The 27,500-nt window shown below is 52.9% G+C and overlaps 1 long non-coding RNA gene and 1 pseudogene across 1 annotated transcript in view; one reads left to right on the top strand and one right to left on the bottom strand.

Moving 5' to 3' along the window:
* Positions 1–509, bottom strand: part of LOC127920244 (uncharacterized) — a 1,615-nt gene extending 1,106 nt beyond the window's left edge. Inside the window, exon 1 of the long non-coding RNA XR_008105450.1 lies at positions 45–509. This is a non-coding gene — a long non-coding RNA (uncharacterized LOC127920244). The remainder of the gene's footprint in view (positions 1–44) is intronic.
* LOC118383808 (uncharacterized) overlaps positions 1–27,500 on the top strand; it is a 102,221-nt pseudogene that overhangs the window by 27,003 nt on the left and 47,718 nt on the right.

The raw sequence follows: 27,500 nt of genomic DNA on the forward strand, positions 1-27,500 counted from the left end.
CCTCTCCTCTCTCTGGTGAAACAGGATCCCCCACCGCTCCACACCTGTATTCTCCCTGGACACACCTCCTAGCCTCACCTCTCCTCTCTCTGGTGAAACGGGATCCCCCACCGCTCCACACCTGTATTCTCCCTGGACACACCTCCTAGCCTCACCTCTCCTCTCTCTGGTGAAACGGGATCCCCCACCGCTCCACACCTGTATTCTCCCTGGACACACCTCCTAGCCTCACCTCTCCTCTCTCTGGTGAAACGGGATCCCCCACCGCTCCACACCTGTATTCTCCCTGGACACACCTCCTAGCCTCACCTCTCCTCTCTCTGGTGAAACGGGATCCCCCACCGCTCCACACCCTTGGCAACCAGGACTTCCTCGGCAACCGTCCCTCCCTCCTCCTGGAGTCGTATGTGTGTGTCTCCCTGTGCATCTCCATGTGTTTGTATATGGCCTGACCTCTAAAGCAGGTCATAGGTTGTAGGTGAACAATCTTTGCTCTACCACTCAGTGTTATATCCACACACACACACACACACACACACACACACACACACACACACACACACACACACACACACACACACACACACACACACACACACACACACACACACACACACACACACACACACACACACACACACACACACACACACACACACACACTCAGTGTTAAATCCCTTTATGTGCTTTACGAGGAAAAAGAGGGCCCCCATGGGCCCAGCGTACAACGGGCTGACAGTATGACCAGGGCCCATGGGCCCAGCGTACAACGGGTTTACAGTATGACCAGGGCCCATGGGCCCAGCATATAACGGGCTGACAGTATGACCAGGGCCCATAGGCCCAGCGTACAACGGGCTGACAGTATGACCAGGGCCCATGGGCCCAGCGTACAACGGGTTTACAGTATGACCAGGGCCCATGGGCCCAGCGTATAACGGGCTGACAGTATGACCAGGGCCCATGGGCCCAGCGTACAACGGGTTGACAGTATGACCAGGGCTCATGGGCCCAGCGTACAACGGGCTTACAGTATGACCAGGGCCCATGGGCCCAGCGTATAACGGGCTGACAGTATGACCAGGGCCCATGGGCCCAGCGTACAACGGGTTGACAGAATGACCAGGGCCCATGGGCCCAGCGTACAACGGGCTTACAGTATGACCAGTGCCCATGGGCCCAGCGTATAACGGGCTGACAGTATGACCAGGGCCCATGGGCCCAGCGTACAACGGGCTTACAGTATGACCAGGGCCCATGGGCCCAGCGTATAACGGGCTGACAGTATGACCAGGGCCCATGGGCCCAGCGTACAATGGGTTTACAGTATGACCAGGGCCCATGGGCCCAGCGTATAACGGGCTGACAGTATGACCAGGGCCCATGGGCCCAGCGTACAACGGGCTGACAGTATGACCAGGGCTCATGGGCCCAGCGTACAACGGGCTTACAGTATGACCAGGGCCCATGGGCCCAGCGTACAACGGGCTGACAGTATGACCAGGGCCCATGGGCCCAGCGTATAACGGACTTACAGTATGACCAGGGCCCATGGGCCCAGTGTATAACGGGCTGACAGTATGACCAGGCCCATGGGCCCAGCGTATAACGGGCTGACAGTATGACCAGGGCCCATGGGCCCAGCGTATAACAGGCTTACAGTATGACCAGGGCCCATGGGCCCAGCGTATAACGGACTTACAGTATGACCAGGGCCCATGGGCCCAGCGTATAACGGGCTGACAGTATGACCAGGGCCCATGGGCCCAGCGTATAACGGGCTGACAGTATGACCAGGGCCCATGGGCCCAACGTAAAAACGGGCTTACAGTATGACCAGGGCCCATGGGCCCAGCGTACAACGGGCTGACAGTATGACCAGGGCCCATGGGCCCAGCGTACAACGGGCTGACAGTATGACCAGGGCCCATGGGCCCAGCGTATAACGGGCTGACAGTATGACCAGGGCCCATGGGCCCAGCGTACAACGGGCTGACAGTATGACCAGGGCCCATGGGCCCAGCGTACAACGGGCTGACAGTATGACCAGGGCCCATGGGCCCAGCGTATATAACGGGCTGACAGTATGACCAGGGCCCATGGGCCCAGCGTACAACGGGCTGACAGTATAATACAGTAGGTCACAGACAGTGTCTCTTTCTACAGCTCCTGTCAGAAGGTTTGTTTGACATCTTGTCTATGGTGTGTGTAACATGAGGACATCTGATGAGATGTGTGTTTTACAAATGCACATATTTGAGCGTGTGTCAGCGCTCTGTGTGTCTCATTGCTTATGAGGAACAGATGTAGCCCTGAGTACCAGAGTCTGTCTCTCCTCTTCCCCCTCCCCCTCTCCCTCCTGTCAGAGAGGACCCGCTGTGCCAATCTGTTTTCAGTGCTGTTTATTCACCCTCTTAAAGAACACCAACATGTGAGGACAGATCATGCACATCCTCCTTCTCTCCTCTCCTCGTCTCTCTTCTCCCCCCCTCTTCCCTTCTCTCCTCCTCTCGCCCCTCTCCTCTCTCTCTTCTCTCTCTTCCCCTCTCTTCCTCTCGCTCTCCTCTCCTCTCTTCTCCCCTCTCTTCCCTTCTCTCCTCCTCTCGCTCTCGCCCTCCTCTCCTCTCTTCTCCCCCTCTCTTCCCTTCTCTCCTCTCTCCTCTCGCCCTCCTCTCCTCTCCTTGTCTCTCCTTCTCTCCTCCTATCCCCCTCTCCTCTCCTTCTTTCCCTCCTCTCTTCCCTTCTCTCCTCCTCTCCTCTCCTGTCTCTCCCTCTCTTATCCCCCTCTCTCCCTTCTTTCCTCCTCTCTTATCTCTAATCTCTCTTCCCTCTCATCTTCTCTCCTTGTCTCTCTTATCCCCTCCTCTCCCTCCTCCTCTCCTCTCACTTCTCTCCTTGTCTCTCTTATCCCTCCTCCTCTCCTCTCACTTCTCTCCTTGTCTCTCTTATCCCCTCCTCTCCTCTCACTTCTCTCCTTGTCTCTCTTATCCCCTCCTCCTCTCCTCTCACTTCTCTCCTTGTCTCTCTTATCCCCTCCTCTCCCTCCTCCTCTCCTCTCACTTCTCTCCTTGTCTCTCTTATCCCCTCCTCTCCTCCTCCTCTCCTCTCACTTCTCTCCTTGTCTCTCTTATCCCCTCCCCTCCCTCCTCTCACTTCTCTCCTTGTCTCTCTTATCCCCTCCTCTCCCTCCTCCTCTCCTCTCACTTCTCTCCTTGTCTCTCTTATCCCCTCCTCTCCCTCCTCCTCTCCTCTCACTTCTCTCCTTGTCTCTCTTATCCCCTCCTCTCCCTCCTCCTCTCCTCTCACTTCTCTCCTTGTCTCTCTTATCCCTCCTCTCCCTCCTCCTCTCCTCTCACTTCTCTCCTTGTCTCTCTTATCCCCTCCTCTCCCTCCTCCTCTCCTCTCACTTCTCTCCTTGTCTCTCTTATCCCCTCCTCTCCCTCCTCCTCTCCTCTCACTTCTCTCCTTGTCTCTCTTATCCCCTCCTCTCCCTCCTCCCTCTCCTCTCACTTCTCTCCTTGTCTCTCTTATCCCCTCCTCTCCCTCCTCCTCTCCTCTCACTTCTCTCCTTGTCTCTCTTATCCCCTCCTCTTCCTCCTCCTCTCCTCTCACTTCTCTCCTTGTCTCTCTTATCCCTCCCTCCTCTCACTTCTCTCCTTGTCTCTCTTATCCTCTCACTTCTCTCCTTGTCTCTCTTATCCCTCCCTCTCTCACTTCTCTCCTTGTCTCTCTTATCCCCTCCTCTCCCTCCTCCTCTCCTCTCACTTCTCTCCTTGTCTCTCTTATCCCCTCCTCTCCTCCTCCTCTCCTCTCACTTCTCTCCTTGTCTCTCTTATCCCCTCCTCTCCCTCCTCCTCTCACCCACCTGCAGAACTGCGAGCACTCGGCTCCACATTGCCCCAAAGTGGGTTCAATGACAAATGATCAAATATATGAATCGGTGTTAAACATGAAGGGTTTCTCACTAATATGTTGGGTTTACTCGTGTTTAATCATATTATGAGTAAATTATATAGTCCTTCCTCATCAATGATATCTCAAGCTGTATCTGTACAGAAACCCAGCCTAAAACCCCAAACAGCAAGCAATGCAGGTGTAGAAGCTGGCTAGGAAGAACTCCCTAGAAAGGCCCAAACCTAGGAAGAAACCTAGAGAGGAACCAGGCTATGTGGGGTGGCCAGTCCTCTTCTCTGTCGGGTGGAGATTATAACAGAACATGGCCAAGATGTTCAAATGTTCATAAATGACCAGCATGGTCAAATAATAATAATCACAGGCAGAACAGTTGAAACTGGAGCAGCAGCACGGCCAGGTGGACTGGGGACAGCAAGGAGTCATCATGTCAGGTAGTCCTGAGGCATGGTCCTAGGGCTCAGTTCCTCCGAGAGAGAGAAAGAAAGAGAGAAAGAGAGAATTAGAGAGAACACACTTAAATTCACACAGGACACCGAATAGGACAGGAGAAGTACTCCAGATATAACAAACTGACCCTAGCCCCCCGACACATAAACTACTGCAGCATAAATACTGGAGGCTGAGACAGGAGGGGTCAGGAGACACTGTGGCCCCAGCCGAGGACCTCCTGGACAGGGCCAAACAGGAAGGATATAGGGAAATCTTCAACCACCAACTTACCATCCTGAGACTCTTAGCCCACAAAGATCTCCGCCACGGCACAACCCAAGGGGGGCGCCAACCCAGACAGGATGACCACATCAGTGACTCAACCCACTCAAGTGGCGCACCCCTCCTAGGGATGGTATGAGAGAGCCCCAGTAAGCCAGTGACTCAGCCCCTGTAATAGGGTTAGAGGCAGAGAATCCCAGTGGAAAGAGGGGAACCGGCCAGGCAGAGACAGCAAGGGCGGTTCGTTGCTCCAGAGCCTTTCCGTTCACCTTCCCACTCCTGGGCCAGACTACACTCAATCATATGACCCACTGAAGAGATGAGTCTTCAGTAAAGACTTAAACTTCTCTGCCTTACATGGGTAGGCAGACCATTCCATAAAAATGGAGCTCTATAGGAGAAAGCCCTGCCTCCAGCTGTTTGCTTAGAAATTCTAGGGACAATTAGGAGGCCTGCGTCTTGTGACCATAGCGTACGTGTAGGTATGTACGGCAGGACCAAAACAGAGAGATAGGTAGGAGCAAGCCCATGTAATGCTTTGTAGGTTAGCAGTAAAACCTTGAAATCAGCCCTTGCCTTGACAGGAAGCCAGTTTAGGGAGGCTAGCACTGGAGTAATATGATCACATTTTTGGGTTCTAGTCAGGATTCTAGCAGCCGTATTTAGCACTAACTGAAGTTTATTTCGTGCTTTATCCGGGTAGCCGGAAAGTAGAGCATTGCAGTAGTCTAACCTAGAAGTTACAAAAGCATGGATTAATTTTTCTGCATAATTTTTGGACAAAAAGTTTCTGATTTTTGCCATGTTACGTAGATGGAAAAAAGCTGTCCTTGAAATGGTCTTGATATGTTCTTCAAAAGAGAGATCAGGGTCCAGAGTAACGCCGAGGTCCTTCAGTTTTATTTGAGACAACTGTACAACCATTAAGATTAATTGTCAGATTCAACAGAAGATCTCTTTGTTTCTTGGGACCTAGAACAAGCATCTCTGTTTTGTCCGAGTTTAAAAGTAGAAAGTTTGCAGCCATCCACTTCCTTATGTCTGAAACACATGCTTCTAGCGAGGGCAATTTTGGGGCTTCACCATGTTTCATTGGATTGTACAGCTGTGTGTCATCCGCATAGCAGTGAAAGTTAACATTGTTTTCGAATGACATCCCCAAGAGGTAAAATATATAGTGAAAGCAATAGTGGTCCTAAAACGGAACCTTGAGGAACTCCGAAATGTACAGTTATGTGGAGACCTAATATAAACATAACTCTGTAGAGGCCTAATATAGTTGACTTAATAAATTGTCAATAATCATCTGACTGGCTTTCTTGATGTCTATGGTATTCTTTCTGGTTTGCAATCTGGTTTCCCGCTCAGGTTATGGGATGTCTCACTGCAACCTTAAAAGGTCCTCAGTGATGTCACCATTGCCCATTGATGCTAAGCAATATTGCGCTGCTATTTTTAATGACTTGGCCAAAGCTTTTGATACGATAGACCATTCCATTCTTGTGGGCCGGTTAAGGAGTATTGGTGTCTCTGTAGGGTCTTTGGCCTGGTTTGCTAACTACCTCTCTCAAACAGTGCAGTATGTAAAGTCAGAATATCTGCTGTCTCAGCCACCAAGGGAGTACCCTAAGGCTCGATCCTAGGCCCCACGCTCTTCTCAATTTACATCAACAACATAGCTCAGGCAGGAGGAAGCTCTCTCATCCATTTATATGCAGATGTCTTATACTCACTCAGCTGGCCCCTCAGCGGATTTTGTGTTAATCGCTCTACAACAAAGCTTTCTTAGTGTCCAAACAAGCTTTCTCTGCCCTTAACCTTGTTCTGAACACCTCCAAAACAAAGGTCATGTGGTTTGGTAAGAAGAATTCCCCTCTTCCCACAGGTGTGATTACTACCTCTGAGAGTTTAGAGCTTGAGGTAGTCACCTCATACAAGTACTTGGGAGTATGGCTAGATGGTACACTGTCCTTCTCTCAGCACATATCAAAGCTGCAGGCTAAAGTTAAATATAGACTTGGTTTCCTCTATTGTAATCGCTCCTCTTTCACCCCAGCTGCCAAACTAACCCTGATTCAGATGACCATCCTACCCAGGCTAGATTACGGAGACATAATTTATAGATCGACAGGTAAGGGTGCTCTCTCGCGGCTAGATGTTCTTTACCATTCGGCCATCAGATGTACCACCAATGCTCCTTATAGGACACATCACTGCACTCTATACCCCCCTGTAAACTGGTCATCTCTGTATACCCGTCGCAAGACCCACTGGTTGAGTGTGGAGTGTGCTTGCCGTGTGTACGTGAGTACGGAGTGTGGAGTGTGTGTGAGTGTGGAGTGTGGAGTGTGTGGAGTGTGTGAGTGTGTGAGTGTGGAGTGTGGAGTGTGTGGAGTGTGTGAGTGTGGAGTGTGTGAGTGTGGAGTGTGTGAGTGTGGAGTGTGTGAGTGTGTGGAGTGTGTGGAGTGTGGAGTGTGTGAGTGTGGAGTGTGTGGAGTGTGTGAATGTGTGGAGTGTGTGAGAGTGTGGAGTGTGTGGAGTGTGTGAATGTGTGGAGTGTGGAGTGTGTGAGTGTGGAGTGTGTATCTGTGGTGTGTGTCTGTGGTGTGTGTCTCTAGTGTGTGGACATAGAGCTAGTCTCTCCCTGCTCAAAGGGACGGCTGTGTAAAGATGGTGCTGCCAGACAGACAGACAGACAGACAGACAGGCAGGCAGACAGACAGACAGACAGACAGACAGACAGACAGACAGACAGACAGACAGACAGACAGACAGACAGACAGGCAGGCAGGCAATCAGGCAGGCAGGCAGGCAGGCAGGCAGGCAGGCAGGCAGGCAGGCAGAGGACAACACTCTAGCAGGGGGAGGGGGAGACGAGAGGAGGAGGAGAGGAAGAGGGCAACACTCTAGCAGGGGGAGACGAGAGGAGGAGGAGGAGGAGAGGAAGAGGGCGATACTCTAGCAGGGGGAGGGGGAGACGAGAGGAGGAGGAGGAGGAGAGGAAGAGGGCAACACTCTAGCAGGGGGAGACGAGAGGAGGAGGAGGAGGAGGAGGAGAGGAAGAGGGCGATACTCTAGCAGGGGGAGGGGGAGACGAGAGGAGGAGGAGGAGGAGAGGAAGAGGGCAACACTCTAGCAGGGAGAGGGGGAGACGAGAGGAGGAGGAGGAGGAGAGGAAGAGGGCGATACTCTAGCAGGGGGAGGGGGAGACGAGAGGAGGAGGAGGAGGAGAGGAAGAGGGCGATACTCTAGCAGGGGGAGGGGGAGACGAGAGGAGGAGGAGAGGAAGAGGGCGATACTCCCCTGGACACAATCGGGAAAGGACAACACTCTAACAGGGGGTGGGTGAGACGAGAGGAGGAGGAGGAGGAGAGGAAGAGGGCGATACTCTAGCAGGGGGAGGGGGAGACGAGAGGAGGAGGAGGAGGAGGAGGAGAGGAAGAGGGCGATACTCTAGCAGGGGGAGGGGGAGACGAGAGGAGGAGGAGAGGAGAGCAAGAGGGCGATACTCTAGCAGGGGGAGGGGGAGACGAGAGGAGGAGGAGAGGAGAGGAAGAGGGCGATACTCTAGCAGGGGGAGGGGGAGACGAGAGGAGGAGGAGGAGGAGGAGGAGAGGAAGAGGGCGATACTCTAGCAGGGGGAGGGGAGACGAGAGGAGGAGGAGAGGAGAGGAAGAGGGCGATACGCTAGCAGGGGGAGGGGGAGAGAGGAGGAGGAGGAGGAGAGGAGAGGAAGAGGGCGATACTCTAGCAGGGGAGGGGAGCAGGGGGGAGGGGAGACGATACTCTAGAGGGGAGGAAGAGGAAGAGGAGGAGGAGGAGAGGAAGAGGGCGATACTCTAACAGGGGGAGGGGGAGACGAGAGGAAGAGGAGGAGGAGGAGAGGAAGAGGGCGATACTCTAGCAGGGGGAGGGGGAGACGAGAGGAAGAGGAGGAGGAGGAGAGGAAGAGGGCGATACTCTAGCAGGGGGAGGGGGAGACGAGAGGAGGAGGAGGAGGAGAGGAAGAGGGCGATACTCTAGCAGGGGGAGACGAGAGGAGGAGGAGGAGGAGGAGAGGAAGAGGGCGATACTCTAGCAGGGGGAGGGGGAGACGAGAGGAGGAGGAGGAGGAGGAGAGGAAGAGGGCGATACTCTAGCAGGGGGAGGGGGAGACGAGAGGAGGAGGAGGAGGAGAGGAAGAGGGCGATACTCTAGCAGGGGGAGGGGGAGACGAGAGGAGGAGGAGGAGGAGAGGAAGAGGGCGATACTCTAACAGGGGGAGGGGGAGACGAGAGGAGGAGGAGGAGGAGGAGAGGAAGAGGGCGATACTCTAACAGGGGGAGGGGGAGACGAGAGGAGGAGGAGGAGGAGGAGAGGAAGAGGGCGATACTCTAACAGGGGGAGGGGGAGACGAGAGGAGGAGGAGGAGGAGAGGAAGAGGGCGATACTCTAGCAGGGGGAGGGGGAGACGAGAGGAGGAGGAGGAGGAGGAGAGGAAGAGGGCGATACTCTAACAGGGGGAGGGGGAGACGGGAGGAGGAGGAGGAGGAGGAGAGGAAGAGGGCGATACTCTAACAGGGGGAGACGAGAGGAGGAGGAGGAGGAGGAGAGGAAGAGGGCGATACTCTAGCAGGGGGAGGGGGAGACGAGAGGAGGAGGAGGAGGAGGAGAGGAAGAGGGCGATACTCTAACAGGGGGAGGGTGAGACGAGAGGAGGAGGAGGAGGAGGAGAGGAAGAGGGCGATACTCTAACAGGGGGAGGGGGAGACGAGAGGAGGAGGAGGAGGAGAGGAAGAGGGCGATACTCTAGCAGGGGGAGGGTGAGATGAGAGGAGGAGGAGGAGGAGAGGAAGAGGGCGATACTCTAACAGGGGGAGGGTGAGACGAGAGGAGGAGGAGGAGGAGGAGGAGAGGAAGAGGGCGATACTCTAGCAGGGGGAGGGGGAGACGAGAGGAGGAAGAGGAGGAGGAGGAGAGGAAGAGGGCGATACTCTAACAGGGGGAGGGTGAGACGAGAGGAGGAGGAGGAGGAGGAGAGGAAGAGGGCGATACTCTAACAGGGGGAGGGTGAGACGAGAGGAGGAGGAGGAGGAGGAGAGGAAGAGGGCGATACTCTAGCAGGGGGAGGGGGAGACGAGAGGAGGAGGAGGAGGAGGAGGAGAGGAAGAGGGCGATACTCTAACAGGGGGAGGGGGAGACGAGAGGAGGAGGAGGAGGAGGAGAGGAAGAGGGCGATACTCTAACAGGGGGAGGGGGAGACGAGAGGAGGAGGAGGAGGAGGAGGAGGAGGAGAGGAAGAGGGCGATACTCTAACAGGGGGAGGGGGAGACGAGAGGAGGAGGAGGAGGAGGAGGAGAGGAAGAGGGCGATACTCTAACAGGGGGAGGGGGAGACGAGAGGAGGAGGAGGAGGAGGAGGAGAGGAAGAGGGCGATACTCTAGCAGGGGGAGGGGGAGACGAGAGGAGGAGGAGGAGGAGGAGGAGGAGAGGAAGAGGGCGATACTCTAGCAGGGGGAGGGGGAGACGAGAGGAGGAGGAGGAGGAGGAGGAGAGGAAGAGGGCGATACTCGAGCAGCGGGAGGGGGAGACGAGAGGAGGAGGAGGAGGAGGAGGAGAGGAAGAGGGCGATACTCTAGCAGGGGGAGGGGGAGACGAGAGGAGGAGGAGGAGGAGGAGGAGGAGGAGGAGAGGAAGAGGGCGATACTCTAGCAGGGGGAGACGAGGAGGAGGAGGAGGAGGAGGAGGAGGAGGAGGAGGAGAGGAAGAGGGCGATACTCTAGCAGGGGGAGACGAGAGGAGGAGGAGGAGGAGGAGAGGAAGAGGGCGATACTCGAGCAGGGGGGGGGGAGACGAGAGGAGGAGGAGGAGGAGGAGGAGGAGGAGAGGAAGAGGGCGATACTCTAACAGGGGGAGGGTGAGACGAGAGGAGGAGGAGGAGGAGAGGAAGAGGGCGATACTCTAACAGGGGAGGGTGAGGAGGAGGAGGGGAGGAGGAGGAAGAGGAGGAGGAGGAGGAGAAAGAGAAAGGGGCGATACTCCCTGGAGAAAGTCTTCCTCTGTTTTCTCTCCTTTATTTGGCAGCTCTGTGTAGTTATTGAGCAGAAGAATGTGGAGGCAACATTTTCCAGGCAAGGAGCTTCCTGTTATCTCTTCTGGATAGCTGATTAAATGTGGCATGTGGGAGGGAGGTAGAGAGAGAAGGGGGGGTGAGGAGGAGGTGGAGGAGGGGAAGGAGGAGGTGGAGGGAGGGAGGGAGAGAGAGAAGGGGGGGAGGAGGAGGAGGAGGAGGGGGGGAGGAGGTGGAGGGAGGGAGGGAGAGAGAGAAGGGGGTGAGGAGGGGGTTGGAGGAGGTGGAGGGAGGTAGAGAGAGAAGGAGGGGTGAGGAGGAGTTGGAGGGAGGGAGGGAGGGAGAGAGAGAAGGGGGGTGAGAGGAGGTGGAGGGAGGGAGGTAGAGAGAGAGAGAAGGGGGGTGAGGAGGTGGAGGGAGGGAGGTAGAGAGAGAGAAGGGGGTTGGGGAGGGGGTTGGAGGAGGAGGAGGTGGAGGGAGGGAGGAGAGAGAAGGGGGTGAGGGGAGGGGGTTGGAGGGGGGGAAGGAGGAGGAGGAGGGGAAGGAGGAGGAGGGGGAAGGAAGAGGAGGTGGAGGGCAGGAGGAGGAGGAGGAGGAGGTGGGGACAGAGGAGGTGGAGGGAGGGTGAGAGAAGGGGTGGAGAGAGAGAAGGGGGGAGTGGGGGTGTGTGAGAGGAGAGGGTGGTGGAGGGAGGGACAGAGAGAGAGAGAAGGGGGGAGAGAGAAGGGGGGAGAGGGAAGGGGCGAGAGAGAAGGGGGGAGTGGGGGTGTGTGAGAGGAGAGGGTGGTGGAGGGAGGGACAGAGAGAGAGAGAAGGGGGAGGGAAGGGGTGGTGATCTCAGGGTTTTCTGCATGACTGGGTCGTCTGACAATGTGGTTGTTTAAACACACTGCTGCTCTGCTGTTTGATCCACTTATCTTGTTTATCTCTGGTGTTACTGAGCCTGTCTATAGAAACACTCAGGACTAGTAGAGACAGACAGACGGACGGACGGACGGACGGACGGACGGACGGACGGACGGACGGACGGACGGACGGACGGACGGACGGACGGACGGACGGACGGACAGACAGACAGACAGACAGACAGACAGACAGACAGACAGACAGACAGACAGAGACTAATCAGATCTATAGGGGAGTTTGAAGTAAACTAATCTGAGATCTATAGTGGAGTTTGAAGTAAACTAATCAGATCTAGAGGGGAGTTTGAAGTAAACTAATCTGAGATCTATAGGGGAGTTTGAAGTAAACTAATCAGATCTAGAGGGGAGTTTGAAGTAAACTAATCAGATCTATAGGGGGAGTTTGAAGTAAACTAATCTGAGATCTATAGGGGAGTTTGAAGTAAACTAATCAGATCTATAGGGGAGTTTGAAGTAAACTAATCTAAGATCTAGAGGGGAGTTTGAAGTAAACTAATCAGATCTATAGGGGAGTTTGAAGTAAACTAATCAGATCTATAGAGGAGTTTGAAGTAAACTAATCTGATCCATAGGGGAGTTTGAAGTAAACTAATCAGATCTATAGGGGAGTTTGAAGTAAACTAATCAGATCTATAGGGGAGTTTGAAGTAAACTAATCAGATCTAGAGGGGAGTTTGAAGTAAACTAATCTAAGATCTAGAGGGGAGTTTGAAGTAAACTAATCTGAGATCTATAGGGGAGTTTGAAGTAAACTAATCTGATCTAGAGGGGAGTTTGAAGTAAACTAATCAGATCTATAGGGGGAGTTTGAAGTAAACTAATCTGAGATCTATAGGGGAGTTTGAAGTAAACTAATCAGATCTATAGGGGAGTTTGAAGTAAACTAATCTAAGATCTAGAGGGGAGTTTGAAGTAAACTAATCTGATCTATAGGGGAGTTTGAAGTAAACTAATCAGATCTATAGGGGAGTTTGAAGTAAACTAATCTAAGATCTAGAGGGGAGTTTGAAGTAAACTAATCAGATCTAGAGGGGAGTTTGAAGTAAACTAATCAGATCTAGAGGGGAGTTTGAAGTAAACTAATCTGAGATCTACAGGGGAGTTTGAAGTAAACTAATCAGATCTATAGGGGAGTTTGAAGTAAACTAATCAGATCTATAGGGGAGTTTGAAGTAAACTAATCAGATCTATAGGGGAGTTTGAAGTAAACTAATCAGATCTAGAGGGGAGTTTGAAGTAAACTAATCAGATCTATAGTGGAGTTTGAAGTAAACTAATCAGATCTAGAGGAGAGTTTGAAGTAAACTAATCAGATCTATAGGGGAGTTTGAAGTAAACTAATCAGATCTATAGGGGAGTTTGAAGTAAACTAATCAGATCTATAGGGGAGTTTGAAGTAAACTAATCTGATCTATAGGGGAGTTTGAAGTAAACTAATCTGATCTAGAGGGGAGTTTGAAGTAAACTAATCTGAGATCTATAGGGGAGTTTGAAGTAAACTAATCTGAGATCTAGAGGGGAGTTTGAAGTAAACTAATCAGATCTATAGGGGAGTTTGAAGTAAACTCATCAGATCCATAAGGGAGTTTGAAGTAAACTAATCTGATCTATAGGGGAGTTTGAAGTAAACTAATCTGATCTAGAGGGGAGTTTGAAGTAAACTAATCTGATCTATAGGGCAGTTTGAAGTAAACTAATCTGAGATCTATAGGGGAGTTTGAAGTAAACTAATCTGATCTATAGGGGAGTTTGAAGTAAACTAATCAGATCTATAGGGGAGTTTGAGGTAAACTAATCAGATCTATAGGGGAGTTTGAAGTAAACTAATCTGATCTATAGGGGAGTTTGAAGTAAACTAATCAGATCTATAGGGAGTTTGAAGTAAACTAATCTGATCTATAGGGGAGTTTGTAAACTAATCTGAGTAAACTAATCAGATCTAGAGGGAGTTTGAAGTAAACTAATGAGATCTATAGGGGAGTTTGAAGTAAACTAATCAGATCTATAGGGGAGTTTGAAGTAAACTAATCTGATCTATAGGGGAGTTTGAAGTAAACTAATCAGATCTATAGGGGAGTTTGAAGTAAACTAATGAGATCTATAGGGGAGTTTGAAGTAAACTAATCAGATCTATAGGGGAGTTTGAAGTAAACTAATCAGATCTATAGGGGAGTTTGAAGTAAACTAATCAGATCTATAGGGGAGTTTGAAGTAAACTAATCTGATCTATAGGGGAGTTTGAAGTAAACTAATCTGATCTATAGGGGAGTTTGAAGTAAACTAATCTGATCTATAGGGGAGTTTGAAGTAAACTAATCAGATCTATAGGGGAGTTTGAAGTAAACTAATCTGATCTATAGGGGAGTTTGAAGTAAACTAATCAGATCTAGAGGGGAGTTTGAAGTAAACTAATCAGATCTATAGGGGAGTTTGAAGTAAACTAATCAGATCTATAGGGGAGTTTGAAGTAAACTAATCTGATCTATAGGGGAGTTTGAAGTAAACTAATCAGATCTAGAGGGGAGTTTGAAGTAAACTAATCTGATCTATAGGGGAGTTTGAAGTAAACTAATCAGATCTATAGAGGAGTTTGAAGTAAACTAATCTGCCTGGTGTGCTGTTGAAACAGTGTTTACATGGAGGTCTCCTGTTGTGTCTCTTGTTGTGTCATTATTAATGTGTGAGGCTCAGAGGCAGCCAGAGGGAGTGCAGTGTGAACAGGGTTATACAGAGCATTCAGAAAGTATTCAGACCCCTTGACTTTTTACACATTTTGTTACTTTACGGCCTTGTTCTAAAATGGAGTAAATTATGTTTTTCCCTCATCAATCTTGACACAATATTTCATAATGACATCACAATACCCCAGGATGACATCACAATACCCCATAATGACATCACAATACCCCAGGATGACATCACAATACCCCATAATGACATCACAATACCCCAGGATGACATCACAATACCCCATAATGACATCACAATACCCCAGGATGACATCACAATATCTCATAATGACATCACAATACCCCAGGATGACATCACAATATCTCATAATGACATCACAATACCCCAGGATGACATCACAATATCTCATTATGACATCACAATACCCCAGGATGACATCACAATACCCCATAATGACATCACAATACCCCAGGATGACATCACAATACCCCAGGATGACATCACAATACCCCATAATGACATCACAATACCCCATAATGACATCACAATACCCCAGGATGACATCACAATACCCCAGGATGACAAAGCGAAAACAGGTTTAAACATTTTTTCAAATGTATTCAAAATTAAAAACAGAAATAACTTATTTATATAATTATTCAGACCCTTTGCCTTGGGACTGAAAATTGAGCTCAGGTGAACAGGGCCGTGTTCATTACGAAAACGTTCTCGAACGTTGCAGAATATAGAAATACCACAAATAGAACCGACATGATTCCTCATTATACAATGTCAGAGATGCGTGTTTTGTTCTACGTAGCATATTTCTATCTGAACGTTCCAAAATGTTCCGTCCTGCTGAACACAGCTCAGGCAATTACCTTCCTTACAGACCCCTCTGTCTGTACCTTCCTTACAGACCCCTCTGTCTGTACCTTCCTTACAGACCCCTCTGTCTGTGTCACCGGAGTCACATTGTCAAGGAAATATCCTGTTTTCTTCTTCTGCTGAAAAGAAAGGTTGATCAGGCCTACCGGTTTCCTCACTTAACTCCCGGCACAGATGTTGAAAAGAGAGGTTGATCAGGCCTACCGGTTTCCTCACTTAACTCCCGGCACAGATGTTGAAAAGAGAGGTTGATCAGGCCTACCGGTTTCCTCACTTCACTCCCGGCACAGATGTAGAAAAGAGAGAGAGAGACAGAGAGACAGAGAGAGAGAGAGAGAGACAGAGAGAGAGAGAGAGAGAGAGAGAGACAGAGAGACAGAGAGACAGAGAGAGACAGAGAGACAGAGAGAGACAGAGAGACAGAGAGAGAGAGAGAGACAGAGAGAGAGAGAGAGAGAGAGACAGAGAGAGAGAGATTCCTGTAAATCAAACTGTGGATGCTAGTCCAGAGTTGTCAGAGCATTGATTTATCCAGCTGTGTTGTTAGCTCAGCCTTGCTACTGCCACCTTCTACAACCTCATCAGCCACACACACACACACACACACACACACACACACACACACACACACACACACACACACACACACACACGTGAAATCACTGATTCCAGGCTGAATATTAAAAGCTGATTCTTGATCAGATCTTGAAGCGCCTCATGATCGGCCAAGAGTTGTTGACAGAAGTTGTTTAGTCATATGTTCACCTCCAGTAGTATCCAATACACCGTCTGTCTCCTCTCCTCCTCTCCTCGTCTCCTCCTCTCCTCGTCTCCTCCTCTCCTCCTCTCCTCCTCTCCTTCACCTCCAGTAGTATCCAATACACCGTCTGTCTCCTCTCCTCCTCTCCTCGTCTCCTCGTCTCCTCCTCTCCTTCACCTCCAGTAGTATCCAATACACCGTCTGTCTCCTCTCCTCCTCTCCTCCTCTCCTCCTCTCCTTCACCTCCAGTAGTATCCAATACACCGTCTGTCTCCTCTCCTCCTCTCCTCGTCTCCTCCTCTCCTCCTCTCCTTCACCTCCAGTAGTATCCAATACACCGTCTGTCTCCTCTCCTCCTCTCCTCCTCTCCTCCTCCTCTCCTTCCAGTAGTATCCAATACACCGTCTGTCTCCTCTCCTCCTCTCCTCCTCTCCTCCTCTCCTCGTCTCCTCCTCTCCTTCACCTCCAGTAGTATCCAATACACCGTCTGTCTCCTCTCCTCCTCCTCCTCCTCCTCTCCTCCTCCTCTCCTCCTCTCCTCGTCTCCTCCTCTCCCTCACCTCCAGTAGTATCAATACACCGTCTGTCTCCTCTCCTCCTCTCCTCCTCTCATCTCCTCGTCACCTCTCCTCGTCTCCTCCTCTCCTTCACCTCCAGTAGTATCAATACACCGTCTGTCTCCTCTCCTCCTCTCCTCGTCTCCTCTCTCTCCTCCTCTCCTCGTCTCCTCCTCTCCTTCACCTCCAGTAGTATCCAATACACCGTCTGTCTCCTCTCCTCGTCTCCTCGTCTCCTCCTCTCCTTCACCTCCAGTAGTATCCAATACACTGTCTGTCTCCTCTCCTCCTCTCCTCCTCTCCTCCTCTCCTCGTCTCCTCCTCTCCTTCACCTCCAGTAGTATCCAATACACCGTCTGTCTCCTCTCCTCGTCTCCTCGTCTCCTCCTCTCCTCCTCTCCTCCTCTCCTCCTCTCCTTCACCTCCAGTAGTATCCAATACACCGTCTGTCTCCTCTCCTCCTCTCCTCCTCTCCTCGTCTCCTCGTCTCCTCCTCTCCTTCACCTCCAGTAGTATCCAATACACCGTCTGTCTCCTCTCCTCCTCTCCTCCTCTCCTCGTCTCCTCCTCTCCTTCACCTCCAGTAGTATCCAATACACCGTCTGTCTCCTCTCCTCCTCTCCTCCTCTCCTCCTCTCCTCCTCTCCTTCACCTCCAGTAGTATCCAATACACCGTCTGTCTCCTCTCCTCCTCTCCTCCTCTCCTTCACCTCCAGTAGTATCCAATACACCGTCTGTCTCCTCTCCTCCTCTCCTCCTCTCCTCGTCTCCTCGTCTCCTCGTCTCCTCCTCTCCTCCTCTCCTCCTCTCCTTCACCTCCAGTAGTATCCAATACACCGTCTGTCTCCTCTCCTCCTCTCCTCGTCTCCTCCTCTCCTTCACCTCCAGTAGTATCCAATACACCGTCTGTCTCCTCTCCTCCTCTCCTCGTCTCCTCCTCTCCTCCTCTCCTCATCTCCTCCTCTCCTCCTCTCCTCGTCTCCTCCTCTCCTTCACCTCCAGTAGTATCAATACACCGTCTGTCTCCTCTCCTCCTCTCCTCCTCTCCTCCTCTCCTCCTCTCCTCGTCTCCTCGTCTCCTCCTCTCCTCCTCTCCTCGTCTCCTCCTCTCCTTCACCTCCAGTAGTATCCAATACACCGTCTGTCTCCTCTCCTCCTCTCCTCCTCTCCTCCTCTCCTTCACCTCCAGTAGTATCCAATACACCGTCTGTCTCCTCTCCTCCTCTCCTCCTCTCCTCCTCTCCTCCTCTCCTCCTCTCCTTCACCTCCAGTAGTATCCAATACACCGTCTGTCTCCTCTCCTCGTCTCCTCCTCTCCTTCACCTCCAGTAGTATCAATACACCGTCTGTCTCCTCTCCTCCTCTCCTCCTCTCCTCCTCTCCTCCTCTCCTCGTCTCCTCCTCTCCTTCACCTCCAGTAGTATCCAATACACCGTCTGTCTCCTCTCCTCCTCTCCTCCTCTCCTTCACCTCCAGTAGTATCCAATACACCGTCTGTCTCCTCTCCTCCTCTCCTCGTCTCCTCCTCTCCTCCTCTCCTCGTCTCCTCCTCTCCTCCTCTCCTCCTCTCCTCGTCTCCCTCGTCTCCTCTCTCTCCTTCACCTCAGTAGTATCCAATACACCGTCTGTCTCCTCTCCTCCTCTCCTCCTCTCCTCCTCTCCTCGTCTCCTCCTCTCCTTCACCTCCAGTAGTATCCAATACACCGTCTGTCTCCTCTCCTCCTCTCCTCCTCTCCTCGTCTCCTCCTCTCCTTCACCTCCAGTAGTATCCAATACACCGTCTGTCTCCTCTCCTCCTCTCCTCCTCTCCTCGTCTCCTCCTCTCCTTCACCTCCAGTAGTATCCAATACACCGTCTGTCTCCTCTCCTCCTCTCCTCCTCTCCTCCTCTCCTCCTCTCCTTCACCTCCAGTAGTATCCAATACACCGTCTGTCTCCTCTCCTCCTCTCCTCCTCTCCTCCTCTCCTCGTCTCCTCCTCTCCTTCACCTCCAGTAGTATCCAATACACCGTCTGTCTCCTCTCCTCCTCTCCTCCTCTCCTCGTCTCCTCCTCTCCTCCTCTCCTTCACCTCCAGTAGTATCCAATACACCGTCTGTCTCCTCTCCTCCTCTCCTCGTCTCCTCCTCTCCTTCACCTCCAGTAGTATCAATACACCGTCTGTCTCCTCTCCTCCTCTCCTCCTCTCCTCGTCTCCTCCTCTCCTCATCTCCTTCACCTCCAGTAGTATCCAATACACCGTCTGTCTCTCTCCTCCTCTCCTCCTCTCCTCCTCTCCTTCACCTCCAGTAGTATCCAATACACCGTCTGTCTCCTCTCCTCCTCTCCTCCTCTCCTCCTCTCCTTCACCTCCAGTAGTATCCAATACACCGTCTGTCTCCTCTCCTCCTCTCCTCCTCTCCTCCTCTCCTTCACCTCCAGTAGTATCCAATACACTGTCTGTCTCCTCTCCTCCTCTCCTCCTCTCCTCCTCTCCTTCACCTCCAGTAGTATCCAATACACCGTCTGTCTCCTCTCCTCCTCTCCTCCTCTCCTCCTCTCCTCGTCTCCTCCTCTCCTTCACCTCCAGTAGTATCCAATACACTGTCTGTCTCCTCTCCTCCTCTCCTCCTCTCTCCTTCACCTCCAGTAGTATCCAATACACTGTCTGTCTCCTCTCCTCTCTCTCCTCCTCTCCTCCTCTCCTCCTCTCCTCTCTCCTCCTCCTCTCCTTCACCTCCAGTAGTATCCAATACACTGTCTGTCTCCTCTCCTCCTCTCCTCCTCTCCTCCTCTCCTCGTCTCCTCCTCTCCTTCACCTCCAGTAGTATCCAATACACTGTCTGTCTCCTCTCCTCCTCTCCTCCTCTCCTCCCTCTCCTTCACCTCCAGTAGTATCCAATACACCGTCTGTCTCCTCTCCTCCTCTCCTCCTCTCCTCCTCTCCTCCTCTCCTCCTCTCCTTCACCTCCAGTAGTATCCAATACACCGTCTGTCTCCTCTCCTCCTCTCCTTCTCTCCTACTCTCCTTCACCTCCAGTAGTATCCAATACACCGTCTGTCTCCTCTCCTCCTCTCCTCTCCTCCTCTCCTCGTCTCCTCCTCTCCTTCACCTCCAGTAGTATCCAATACACCATCTGTCTCCTCTCCTCCTCTCCTCCTCTCCTTCACCTCCAGTAGTATCCAATACACCGTCTGTCTCCTCTCCTCCTCTCCTCCTCTCCTCCTCTCCTTCACCTCCAGTAGTATCCAATACACCGTCTGTCTCCTCTCCTCCTCTCCTCCTCTCCTCCTCTCCTCCTCTCCTTCACCTCCAGTAGTATCCAATACACCGTCTGTCTCCTCTCCTCCTCTCCTCCTCTCCTCGTCTCCTCCTCTCCTTCACCTCCAGTAGTATCCAATACACCGTCTGTCTCCTCTCCTCCTCTCCCTCTCCTCCTCCTCGTCTCCTCCTCTCCTTCACCTCCAGTAGTATCCAATACACCGTCTGTCTCCTCTCCTCCTCTCCTCCTCTCCTCCTCTCCTTCACCTCCAGTAGTATCCAATACACCGTCTGTCTCCTCTCCTCCTCTCCTCCTCTCCTCCTCTCCTTCACCTCCAGTAGTATCCAATACACCGTCTGTCTCCTCTCCTCCTCTCCTCCTCTCCTCGTCTCCTCCTCTCCTTCACCTCCAGTAGTATCCAATACACCGTCTGTCTCCTCTCCTCCTCTCCTCCTCTCCTCCTCTCCTCCTCTCCTTCACCTCCAGTAGTATCCAATACACCGTCTGTCTCCTCTCCTCCTCTCCTCCTCTCCTCGTCTCCTCCTCTCCTTCACCTCCAGTAGTATCCAATACACCGTCTGTCTCCTCTCCTCCTCTCCTCCTCTCCTCGTCTCCTCCTCTCCTTCACCTCCAGTAGTATCCAATACACCGTCTGTCTCCTCTCCTCCTCTCCTCCTCTCCTCCTCTCCTTCACCTCCAGTAGTATCCAATACACCGTCTGTCTCCTCTCCTCCTCTCCTCCTCTCCTCGTCTCCTCCTCTCCTTCACCTCCAGTAGTATCCAATACACCGTCTGTCTCCTCTCCTCCTCTCCTCCTCTCCTCCTCTCCTCCTCTCCTCGTCTCCTTCACCTCCAGTAGTATCAATACACCGTCTGTCTCCTCTCCTCCTCTCCTCCTCTCCTCCTCTCCTCGTCTCCTCCTCTCCTTCACCGCCAGTAGTATCCAATACACCGTCTGTCTCCTCTCCTCCTCTCCTCCTCTCCTCGTCTCCTCCTCTCCTTCACCTCCAGTAGTATCCAATACACCGTCTGTCTCCTCTCCTCCTCTCCTCCTCTCCTCCTCTCTGTAGGGACGTCAATGAGTCAAAACGAGACACTGACTGACTGTATCAGAACCTGTGAATGGGCTGCCTCACGTTTGGTTCTGGATTGGGTTATGTTCCTGTATTGGAAGTGAACAAGTGTCTTGTAGATGGGATCCTGGTTTCGGTTTCTCACCCCTCCTCTCTTCCTCTGTCCCCTGTCGGTGTTCTCTCCAGGTATCCGGCCCCAGATCATGAACGGGCCGATGCACCCTCGCCCCTTAGTGGCCCTGCTGGACGGGCGTGACTGCACCGTGGAGATGCCCATCCTAAAAGACCTGGCCACCGTCGCCTTCTGTGACGCACAGTCCACACAGGAGATACACGAGAAGGTGGAGTAACTAACACACACAGTCCACACAGGAGATACACGAGAAGGTGGAGTAACTAACACACAGTCCACACAGGAGATACACGAGAAGGTGGAGTAACTAACACACACACAGGAGATACACGAGAAGGTGGAGTAACTAACACACAGTCCACACAGGAGATACACGAGAAGGTGGAGTAACTAACACACAGTCCACACAGGAGATACACGAGAAGGTGGAGTAACTAACACACACACACACACACACACACAGTCCACACAGGAGATACACGAGAAGGTGGAGTAACTAACACACACACACACACACACACACACAGGAGATACACGAGAAGGTGGAGTAACTAACACACACACACACACACACAGGAGATGGAGTAACACGACAACACACAGTAACACACACACACACACACACACTAACACACACACACTAACACACACACTAACACACACACACACACACACACACACACACACACACACACACACACACACACACACACACACACACACACACACACACACACACACACACACACACACTAACACACAGTCCACACAGGAGATACACGACAAGGTGAAGAACTGATGGACAGACACACACACACACACTTAAACACACACACACATGGACACACACACACACACTTTTCAAACCCTTGCTGAAGAGCAGATGGATAGCAGACACAGCAGCCCCACACTCCATTTTCTTTCTTTCCTCCCCCTCCTCTCCCTCTCTCTTCTCCTCTCCTCTCCCTCCTCTCTTTTCCTCCCCCTCCTCTCCCTCTCTCTTCTCCTCTCCTCTCCCCTCCTCTCTTTTCCTCCCCTCCTCTCCTCTTCTCTCCTCTCCTCCTCTATACCCTCTCCCCTCCTCTCTTCTCCTCCCCTCTCCTCTCTTCCCTCTCTCTTCTCCTCCCCTCTCCTCTCTTCCCTCTCTCCTCTCCTCTCCTCTTCTCTCTTCCCTCTCTCTTCTCCTCTCCTCTTCTCTCCTCTCCTCTCCTCTCTTCCCTCTCTCTTCTCCTCTCCTCTTCTCTCTTCCCTCACTCTTCTCCTCTCCTCTCCTCTTCTCTCTTCCCTCTCTCTTCTCCTCTCCTCTTCTCTCCTCTCCTCCCTCCTCCTCTCCCCCCTCTCCCCTCCTCTCTTCTCCTCCCCTCTCCTCTCCCCTCTTCCCTCTCTCTTCTCCTCTCCTCTCCTCTTCTCTCTTCCCTCTCTCTTCTCCTCTCCTCTTCTCTCCTCTCCTCTTCTCTCCTCTCCTCTCCTCTCTTCCCTCTCTCTTCTCCTTTCCTCTTCTCTCCTCTCCTCTCCTCCTCTCCACCCTCTCCCCCCCTCTCTTCTCCTCCCCTCTCCTCTTCTCTCTTCCCTCTCTCTTCTCCTCTCCTCTTCTCTCTTCCCTCTCTCTTCTCCTCTCCTCTTCTCTCCCCTCTCCTCTCTTCCCTCTCTTCTCCTCTTCTCTCTTCGCTCTCTCTTCTCCTCTACTCTTCTCTCCTCTCCTCTCTTCCCTCTCTCTTCTCCTCTCCTCTTCTCTCCTCTCCTCTCTTCCCTCTCTTTTCTCCTCTCCTCTTCTCTCCTCTCCTCTCTTCCCTCTCTTCTCCTCTCCTCTTCTCTCCTCTCCTCTCTTCCCTCTCTTTTCTCCTCTCCTCTTCTCTCCTCTCCTCTCTTCCCTCTCTCTTCTCCTCTCCTCTTCTCTCCTCTCCTCTCTTCCCTCTCTTCTCCTCTCCTCTTCTCTCCTCTCCTCTCTTCCCTCTCTTTTCTCCTCTCCTCTTCTCTCCTCTCCTCTCTTCCCTCTCTTCTCCTCTCCTCTTCTCTCCTCTCCTCTCTTCCCTCTCTTTTCTCCTCTCCTCTTCTCTCCTCTCCTCTCTCCTCTCTCTCTTCTCCCCTCCTCTCTCCTGGTGCTAACATGTGAAACTTCACTGTGTTGTCCTTTATGGTCTTCTCAGCCAGTTACAGTCGTGTTCTCATGACGATGTGATGTCACTTGGTGCAGGGTGATGGTACCTACTATTACATTTCCATTATTCTGAGAGAGAGGCTTCTCTTGTTTTTCAATATACACCACGTGACCACCACCTGCTCGTCGAATATCTCATTCTAAAATCATGGGCATTAATATGGAGTTGGTCCCCCCTTTGCTGCTATAACAGCCTCCACTCTTCCGGGAAGGCTTTCCACTAGATGTTGGAACATTGCTGCTATAACAGCCTCCACTCTTCTGGGAAGGCTTTCCACTAGATGTTGGAACATTGCTGCTATAACAGCCTCCACTCTTCTGGGAAGGCTTTCCACTAGATGTTGGAACATTGCTGCTATAACAGCCTCCACTCTTCTGGGAAGGCTTTCCACTTGATGTAGGAACATTGCTGCTATAACAGCCTCCACTCTTCTGGGAAGGCTTTGCACTAGATGTTGGAACATTGCTGCTATAACAGCTTCCACTCTTCTGGGAAGGCTTTCCACTAGATGTTGGAACATTGCTGCTATAACAGACTCCACTCTTCTGGGAAGGCTTTCCACTAGATGTTGGAACATTGCTGCTATAACAGCCTCCACTCTTCTGGGAAGGCTTTCCACTAGATGTTGGAACATTGCTGCTATAACAGCCTCCACTCTTCTGGGAAGGCTTTCCACTAGATGTAGGAACATTGCTGCTATAACAGCCTCCACTCTTCTGGGAAGGCTTTCCACTAGATGTTGGAACATTGCTGCTATAACAGCCTCTACTCTTCTGGGAAGGCTTTCCACTAGATGTTGGAACAGTGCTGCAGGGGGACTTGCTTCCATTCAGCCACAAGAGCGTTAGTGAGGTCTGGGGAACTGATGTTGGGCGATTAGGCCCGGCTCACAGTCGGGGTTCCAATTCAACCCAAACGTGTTTGATTGGGTTGAGGTCAGGGCTGCAGGCCAGTCAAGTTCTTCCACACCTTCTCTTTGTGCACGGGGGGACATTGTCATGCTGAAACAGGAAAGGGCCTTCTGCCAACTTTTGCCACAAAGTTGGAAGCACAGAATCATCTACAATGTCATTGTATGCTGTAGCGTTAAGATTTTCCTTCACTGTAACTAAGGGAACTAGCCCAAATCATGAAAAACAGACCATTATTCTTCCTCCACCAAACTTTACAGTTGACACTATGCATTGGGGCAGGTAGCGTTCTCCTGGCACCTGCCAAACCCAGATTTGTCCATCGGACTGCCAGATGGTGAAGCGTGATTCATCACTCCAGAGAACACATTTCCACTGTTCCAGAGTCCAATGGTCGGCGAGCTTTACAAGATGCTTGGCATTGTGCATGGTGATCTTAGGCTTGTGTGAGGCTGCTCGGCCATGGAAACCCATTACATGAAGCTCCCGACTAACAGTTGTTGTGCTGAAGTTGCTACCAGAGGCAGTTTGGGAACGCCTCTAGACGTTTTCCACTTCACAATAACAGCTGACCAGCTCTAGCAGGGCAGCTCTAGCAGGGCAGCTCTAGCAGGGCAGCTCTAGCAGGGCAGCTCTAGCAGGGCAGCTCTAGCAGGGCAGAAATTCGACGAACTGACTTGTTGGAAAGGTGGAATCCTATGACGGTGCCACGTTGAAAGTCACTGAGCTCTTCAGTAAGGCCGTTCTACTGACAGTGTTTGTCTATGGAGATTGCATGCCTGCGTGCTCGATTTTAGGTGTCCACATACTTTTTAGATATAGTGTATCCGCTCTTTACGCAGAGAGAGAGGGCTGCCGAGAATATACCAGATATTTACATAGAGAGAGAGAGGGAGAGAGAGAGAGAGAGAGAGAGAGAGAGAGAGAGAGAGAGAGAGAGAGAGGGCTGCAGAGAATATACCAGATCTTTACACAGAGAGAGAGAGGGAGAGGGCTGAGGGAGAATATACCAGATCTTTACATAGAGAGAGAGAGAGAGAGAGAGAGAGAGAGAGAGAGAGAGAGAGAGGGAGAGCTGCTGAGAATATAGGGGGTGGTGTGTGATGGGTGATGTGTAGGGGGGTTGGTGTGTGATAGGTGATGCTTAGGGGAGTGTGTGTGTGTGTGTCTCGGAGATGCTATCTGCGGTCTCTGCTAGATAGAAGGGTTATAATCAGACCCACTTGCTCTCTGCTTTAGGACAATGGGGTATATGAACAAGACTATAGAATCTGAGGAGAGGAGGAGGAGGGGATGGGGGAGAGGAGGAGGGGGAGAGAGGAGGAGGGGAAGGGTGGGGAGAGTAGGAGGGGAGGGGTGGAGGAGGGAGGGGATGGGGAGAGGAGGAGGGGGAGAGGAGAGGAGGAGGGGATGGGTGAGAGGAGGAGGGGAGAGGAGAGGAGGAGGGGATGGGGGAGAGGAGGAGGGGGAGAGAGGAGGGAGGGGAAGGGTGGGGGAGAGTAGGAGGGGAGGGGTGGAGGAGGGAGGGGATGGGGGAGAGGAGGAGGGAGGGGATGGGGAGAGGAGGAGGGGGAGAGGGGATGGGGTAGAGGAGGATGGGGAGAGAGGAGGAGGGGGAGAGAAGGAGGAGGAGGGGATGAGAGAGGGGAGGGGATGGGGGAGGGGATGAGATGAGGGAGAGGAGGGAGGGGGGGGGATGGGGAGAGGAAATGAGGAGGAGGGGAGAGAGGAGAGAAGGAGGGGAGGGGATGGGGAGAGGGGAGGAGGGGAGAGGAGGGGGAGGAAGGGATGGGATGGGGGAGAGGAGGAGGGGAGGGGGAGGAGGAGGAGGAGGGAGTAGGGGAAGGGATGGGGAGAGGAGGAGGAGGGGAGCGGATGGGGAGAGAAGGAGGAGGAGGGAAGGGGATGGGGAGAGGAGGAGGGGAGAGGAGAGGAGGAGGAGGGGAGCGGATGGGGGGGAGAGGAGAGGAGAGGAGGAGGAGGAGGGGAGCGGATGGGGAGAGAAGGAGAGAGAGAGAGAGAGAGGGGCTGGGTGGCTGACTGACTGACTGGATGGCTGGAGATGAGATGGTTAGTTCTGAATCAGAGAGAAACTTTCTGGCTGACTGGGTGGCTGAGTGACTGAGTGGCTGACTGACTGGGTGACTGGGTGACTGGGTGACTGGGTGACTGGGTGACTGGGTGACTGACTGACTGGGTGACTGGGTGACTGGGTGACTGGGTGACTGGGTGACTGGGTGACTGACTGACTGGGTGACTGGGTGGCTGGGTGACTGGGTGACTGGGTGACTGGGTGACTGGGTGACTGACTGACTGGGTGACTGGGTGGCTGGCTGACTGGGTGGCTGGCTGGCTGACTGACTGGGTGGCTGGGTGGCTGGCTGGCTGACTGACTGGGTGGCTGGGTGGCTGACTGACTGGGTGACTGGGTGGCTGGCTGACTGGGTGGCTGGGTGGCTGGCTGGCTGACTGACTGGGTGGCTGACTGACTTGGTGACTGGCTGACTTGGTGACTGGCTAACTGACTGACTGGGTGGCTGGCTGACTGGGTGGCTGGCTGACTGGGTTTGCTGGGTGGCTGGCTGGCTGACTGGGTGGCTGGGTGGCTCGGTGACTGGGTGGCTGGCTGAATGGTTGGCTGGGTGGCTGGCTGACTGGGTGGCTGGGTGGCTGGCTGACTGGGTGGCTGGGTGGCTGGCTGACTGGGTGACTGGGTGGCTGGCTGACTGGGTGGCTGGGTGGCTGGCTGACTGGGTGGCTGGCTGACTGGGTGACTGGGTGGCTGGCTGACTGGGTGGCTGGCTGACTGGGTGGCTGGCTGACTGGGTGACTGGGTGGCTGGCTGACTGGGTGGCTGGGTGGCTGGCTGGCTGGCTGGCTGGGTGGCTGGCTGGGTGACTGGGTGGCTGGGTGGCTGGCTGGCTGGGTGGCTGGGTGGCTGGCTGACTGGGTGGCTGGGTGGCTGGCTGACTGGGTGGCTGGGTGGCTGGCTGACTGGGTGGCTGGGTGGCTGGCTGACTGGGTGGCTGGGTGGCTGGCTGACTGGGTGGCTGAATGACTGACTGACTGGGTGGCTGACTGACTGGGTGGCTGGGTGGCTGGCTAACTGGGTGGCTGGGTGGCTGGCTGACTGGGTGGCTGGGTGGCTGGCTAACTGGGTGGCTGAATGACTGACTGACTGGGTGGCTGACTGACTTGGTGACTGGCTGACTTGGTGACTGGCTAACTGACTGACTGGGTGACTGGCTAACTGGGTGGCTGAATGACTGACGGGGTGACTGGCTGACTGGCTGACTGGGTGGCTGGGTGGCTGGCTGGCTGACTGGGTGACTGGGTGGCTGACTGACTGGCTAACTGGGTGGCTGAATGACTGACGGGGTGACTGGCTGACTGGCTGACTGGGTGGCTGGGTGGCTGGCTGGCTGAATGGGTGACTGGGTGGCTGGCTGACTGGGTGGCTGGCTGACTGACTGACTGGGTGGCTGAC

The sequence above is a fragment of the Oncorhynchus keta genome, unplaced genomic scaffold (assembly GCF_023373465.1).
Source record: "Oncorhynchus keta strain PuntledgeMale-10-30-2019 unplaced genomic scaffold, Oket_V2 Un_contig_1869_pilon_pilon, whole genome shotgun sequence".
NCBI lineage: Eukaryota > Metazoa > Chordata > Actinopteri > Salmoniformes > Salmonidae > Oncorhynchus > Oncorhynchus keta.